Below are 6000 nucleotides of genomic sequence, written 5' to 3'. Positions count from 1 at the left end.
GAAACTAGGGATACAGTAAGTGGAAAGGAACTAATTCAGATCCTGAACTGAAATGCTTCTTTGATATCTGCAGTTACATCCATGCTTTGGAATCATCTAAGAAAAAACATTCCAATTCTTCCTCATTCTTCTGATCACTGTTACGTTCTCAACACAACCACCATCAAGGAAATCAGATGGCATTCCTGCAGAGGGATCAGCACACCAGTGCGGCCTCTGTTGACGTGTTTTCTTACTTGGTGTTCCCAGCTCCTTAACAGCCCTGGCTCAGGAGGTTGTTTCACTCATGCGCCCTGAGATGGAAGTTATAGCCTGCAACATTTCATAATGAAACAACACACTCATTTTTCTTTCTCATGTAATCTCTGCATCACTTTATTATGTGGTGCTCATTTTTAATTTATTTTATACGTAGGAGAAATGTCTTTCCATAGTGACAAATGTGCTTCTTTTAAATATGTAGCAGTAGAGATTGAGCCCTATTAATTGTAGCTTACTGTATTATGTATCAGATCATCGTGATTGATTAATTCTAAATGAGACATACTAAAATAAAATTTAAGGAAAAGGTTTAAAATTGAGATTAAGTCTTCATTATTTTGCTGTTCAATAATATAAAATGGCAGCCTTAAATATGGAGCCATAGATTTAATTTCCAAGGCACTTAGTCTGCATCTGAAGTGCTGAGACACCACTGAAATATTCATGTTGTCTTACAAAGGGTGCAATACAAGATGACAACAGTGACAACAAATTTTGACAATTAAATATAGGAGGAAGAGATATGAAACCTTTGTTAATGTCTTTTACGTAACATAGCAAAATTTCTAAAAACTGTGATACCTTGAAGAAAGTCTGCAACTACTGGCCAGGATCACAAAACATCCGTCGATCTGGAATCCCACAGAACTGAGAGGAGGTCAGCAGTAGCAGAAATGTCCATCCATGTTTCAATATCATTGCAGCACTGAATTCACAAGCACCTATTGCCTTTATAAGTAGCCTGTGACAGATTCACTAAAAACGTGCATGTGTCTTTGCTTATGTAGACTGCAGATAATAACACTTTTGCCTGTGGTTCCCATTATGCAAATGCTATATGAAGTATACCTTTACTACATTGACAGAATGCACCCAAGAAAGCAAAGTTTTCAAAAGCTGTAGACAGTCTCAAGAATTATATTTTCTTTTTCTTATATTATTTCTTATATTTTATATATATTTTATATTTTATATTTTATATTTCTTATATTTTTCTTTTTCTTTTTATATTTTCTTTTTCTTTCTTTCTATATTTTTCTTTGCATCACTTAAAATCATGAAGCAACAGAATATGAGTAAACTCTGCCTTTTGTAGAAAGAAGCCCATGTTTAAATGCAACCTCCTTTGAAAAAGGTCAAGGAGCACCAAATGTTCATATTTCTGTTTTCATGTAAATGCAATAAAGACAGTTGCCTCCATGTAATAAAATGTTCAGGTTAAACTGCTGTGGAAACAGAGTACAGGGTGTGTGGTTTGATTGGAGCAGCTGCCCAGGTGTAGAAGACAGGTAGAAACCTGTTTGATACTTCGTTGTGCTCTTCCATTATTTTCAGCCCTGCAGACCAGACCCTGTATTTGTTTGGAGCAAGGAGCAAAGTGCTTTTACTAGTGCCTTACTACTGTACTAAGGAATTTACTTTGCACTTTTGTAACCAAGGATATCACTTGTGGATTTGTGTTCTTGGTTCTTGTGAGAGTGTATCTGCCAGATAACCAGAAACTTGACCAATCTTTCAGAAAAATTCTTGGAACAGTGTACTGAAATTGTTACTTGACTTGCTCGGATAGTCCCATAGATTGTGACCGTGGATCTGATAATTTCAGTAACAATGTCGTGCACAAAGTAGTAGCAACACTGGCCTCTGTCTCTGCATCAGTGATACCAATACACAAATTCAGTGCTGTCATCCTGCGAAAGTGCCGTGCTGCAAGTCCATTCATTCTCATGCACAGCACCGACAAAAATTTCAATGAAAACATTTCAAAAATGATTTTGCAACTTAAGAAAACATACTTCAGCAATTACCATTTCCTTTACCATGAAACCAAATTCACTGTACATTACAGCTTTAAAGCTGAGATCTAAGGTTCAGATCAACTCTTTAATCCTGACTGTGGCTTCGGGTACTTCCTGATATTTATGAGAAATGCTCCAGGCCTGCAGCTGGGCTTTGAACAAAAAAATAATGAACTTCATTGACTGTGAACAAAGTTCTACACTATTTTAAAGAAAGTTAAGCTGTGACATTTTTTAATCCAACACTAAATCACATAACCCAAATTCTCTGCATAATTCAGGAATGTTCACAGCAATAAAAAGACAATTAGATCAAACCTGCTTGCTAAATGAGCTGAAATCAATCTATCCAAAGTTGAGAACTCTTTCTACTCTCTCTCTTGATATGTCCCATTACTTTTCAGTACTTTTACTCTATAATACCTGGATAAAAAGACTCTTTCCATTCTAATGTACTCTATACATGAATACTCCATCTCCTCTTATTACTAAGAGATGTAGACAAAGAAGGACAAAAATTCACGTTTATTTATACAGTAAGTTTTACTAATCGTGTAATAGGTCCTGTTTCTGTCCATTTTATGTGACTCTTTATTAAAAACTTAGTCAAATCACTTCTTGCTTACTTTGGTCAGGAATTGGATGCACATTAAATGTCAGCTAGGACTGATGTGAATTTGTAATGGGCAGAAATTAACAGAAAAGAGAGTTAAGTTGATACCGCATGGGACATTTTTGGCAAGGATATGATAGTTCATAAATAAGAGGCCATTTTCTTTTCAGGAAAAGAGGGCTTGGGGCACTGTCTGACAAAACAGGGCTTGGAATGAGCAGCGGTGATAACTGTGGTGATTAGATACCCTGGTAAACAGGGAGCACATGAAACAGAAAAACAGTTTGCCTCTGTTGAAGCAAAACATTGTTGTCATGGGGAGCAGGAAAGAGCCCTACACAGATTCCGAAAATAGTGAGTGATACTACAGGAGAAGGGTTACAGAGAATAAAGGCTCAGGCAAAAGGAAAAACAGAAATTAGGGATTAAAAAATAGACTAGAGAATAGCAGAGGAAATACGAAGTTGAAAAATATATTTTCCCCCTTCCTGAGATAAAATGCTTGCATTATATTTGTTATGCAGTGAGTTGCGTATTATCTCCTTAGGAGCAGATTTTTTCCATAACATGCCTTTTGCTTTCTGTTTTGGTATGTAAATAATAGTTTCCCAGGCCCCCACACTCCACCCAAGTTAGCACAAAACCCAGGCTTCACTGTGTAGGCAGATCAGCTCCTCTATCCCAAGCATAATTATAGTAAATTAAATGTGACATTAAGAACTTGCATAGAGAAGAAGCAAGATTGTTAACTCATGAGATATTATTTCAGATAGTAACATCAGTCTTTAAAACCTTGCCTAACTTTATTAAAAAAATAATTAGAAGAATGTAAAAACATTGTGGTTGAGATTTGTGAGTATTTGATAACTACCACAGGAATTTGCATGTTAAAGTTTATTTTGAGCAATTCCCATTTGAAAATTTTTACAAAATATTTAAAAAGATTCAGGACCAATATCTTGGGCTTTTGAAAACCTAGCAACACGTGAGTTGCTGCGTTCTGGTGTGAGCTGTTCCTTATTTCTTTTTCCTTCAAGCACAGCTGACAATACTTTTTATTCTGATATCTTGAGGTATTGTCATTTCTGGGGCTAGAACCAAAAGAGCTATTGATACCTGAACTTGGTGTTACAAAAGTACATGAAACTTACACTGCTAGGACGTTACAGTACAGTAAAACATTATGCTGAAGGTACTGAAGTGAGCATTTTCTTCACTGTCTGCATTCAACTCATTTATTTATTTACCATCCAGGATCCCAAAGTGCTTCTAACTACACAAGTTAACAGCTGTCTGCTAGTGCAGTTCCTGGCTCCTACCTCCTCAGGCATCTTTTTCCTGTTTATACTTGTACATCAAATGGGCCTTTGGAAAAATCCCCGATTTTCTTTTGTTCTGTTTTCTTTGTTCTGTTTCCATGCGGTCTTTTCCCCTTTGGAGATGACATGTATGGGAAATGGCTTATTGTAGCAACAGGAGACAGAAGGCAAAAACAATTGCATCACGGGTAAAGCAAACATCAAAGCAAAGTGCAAGCTAAGTAGCTGTGAAAAAATTATTTTGTATGTGATATTTCAACGTGTTGAAGTCCAGCATTAGTAGATTTTTTGGCAACACAGAAAAAAGTAAAATGCAAACAACTATCATTTTCAAAATCTCTTTTTTTTTTTTCTTTTTTTCCATGTTTCTACTAAAAACCAGCCAGGACTATAGACATGATGCACCTGTTGCAACTGGTGCATTGCCATTTCCACCTTTCCCGTGATTGTGAAAATACATTAAGCCTACCTGTAGAGACAGTTTTAACTGTATTTGAATTGGATTAAAAAAAAAAAAGAAAAAAAAAAGAAAAAAAACAAAAAGTCTCAAAGACTGTGAAAAGAAAATTGGAACCTATCTTTCATTAACTACTAATTAACTGACTACCCACGTATAAAAAGAAGGGTGCTTACTGTGGATGTTTATTTTCATTTTTATTTTCATTTTATAAGGAATTGCTGTAGGTAGCGAACCTGATTAAGTACTTTTAGCAATTCCCATCTAAAGATAATTAAGTTCTGCCATGAAATGGAAGGAACCAGGCATAAAAAAAATAAACATTAAGTATGGCAGATATTTTAAACGAATAAACAAATATAACTATTTCCTACACACACATTCTGGTTTCTCACAATTTACATAATGTAAACGACTTTGACAACATCTTTATATTCTGTTTATCCTTAAATACTGTTAAGCTAAGAAAATCTGCATATTGTGTCTTCGCAGCTTCAACCCCCTGACCCACTGGGGAGTTCTGCAGGCTACTGAGCAGTAAAAGTTCCCTCTGTGGGTAAAGAGCCCATGGCAAGCAGTAATCAGCGCTCTCAGAAGCAGTGAACGTGCCTCATCTGAGTGTGTGTGTTGAGTTTGTTAAATATTTATCCAGATCCATATTTGAGTAATAAAAATTACATGCTGAAAGTACTTCAACTATCTTTAAGCAGCAATATCCACACTTCCGGAGTTTGAAAGCTTATTTTTAATTTGCAAAAGATAATCTGTTTTCCTAAGTGTGTTGCTATGCTGACATCAAGTAGAAGCAATACAGAACTGGCTTTGGAGACAAACTGACAATCCAAATCAAACATAAGGAAATATTTTTATTTTTTATGTTAATACAGCCACTCCTTTTCCACCTGGAATAACAGAGAACAAAGAAAAACAACCTAGTCCTCTATTCCCTGCAGGTAGCTGAAAAATTGTGAATGACCTCATGAGGTCAGACCGGTCTTTTATGAAGTTAAGGTTTTAATTAGATAATATTATCTCTTGTCCCTTGAAGTCAGTGTCTCTGGATGCATCAGAGTCACCTAAACCTTAAGTTAAAGGCAACTTAAAAACAACAGAAATACGCCCTTAAGCCCTGGTGCTGCGTAGGCACCCTGGCTACAGAAGTGTGGGGGCCCTTCCCACTTAGGGCCACTTACTTCCAAGTAATAAAATTTCCTAGTTCTGTTGCAAAGTATCTGAAATAGAGGTTGTGATTCTCTGGAAACAATCATCGCAATTGAACCAGTCTTGGTGCTTAGAAAAAGGCACTTTTTTCTTTTTTTTTTCTATTTGATTGCTAGTCTGCTGAAGAGCACAGCTCAATGTGAGGATGATTGCTCATGTGTTTTGAATTGTTGATGCTTAATTGGGTTGTGCCCAGTCACTCCTTCCAACAGCTTCCATGAAGTGCACATTTAAGCCTATTTGTGTCTATTTTTGTCTATATTCAGCATATCTCTGGAGCAGAGCAAGAAATTTTACCCGTATCTGTGTAGACAAACACAACCCTCTGGA

Source organism: Cygnus olor, chromosome 17, assembly GCF_009769625.2.
Source record: "Cygnus olor isolate bCygOlo1 chromosome 17, bCygOlo1.pri.v2, whole genome shotgun sequence".
Classification (NCBI taxonomy): domain Eukaryota; kingdom Metazoa; phylum Chordata; class Aves; order Anseriformes; family Anatidae; genus Cygnus; species Cygnus olor.
Note: the sequence above shows the minus strand (reverse complement) of the source record.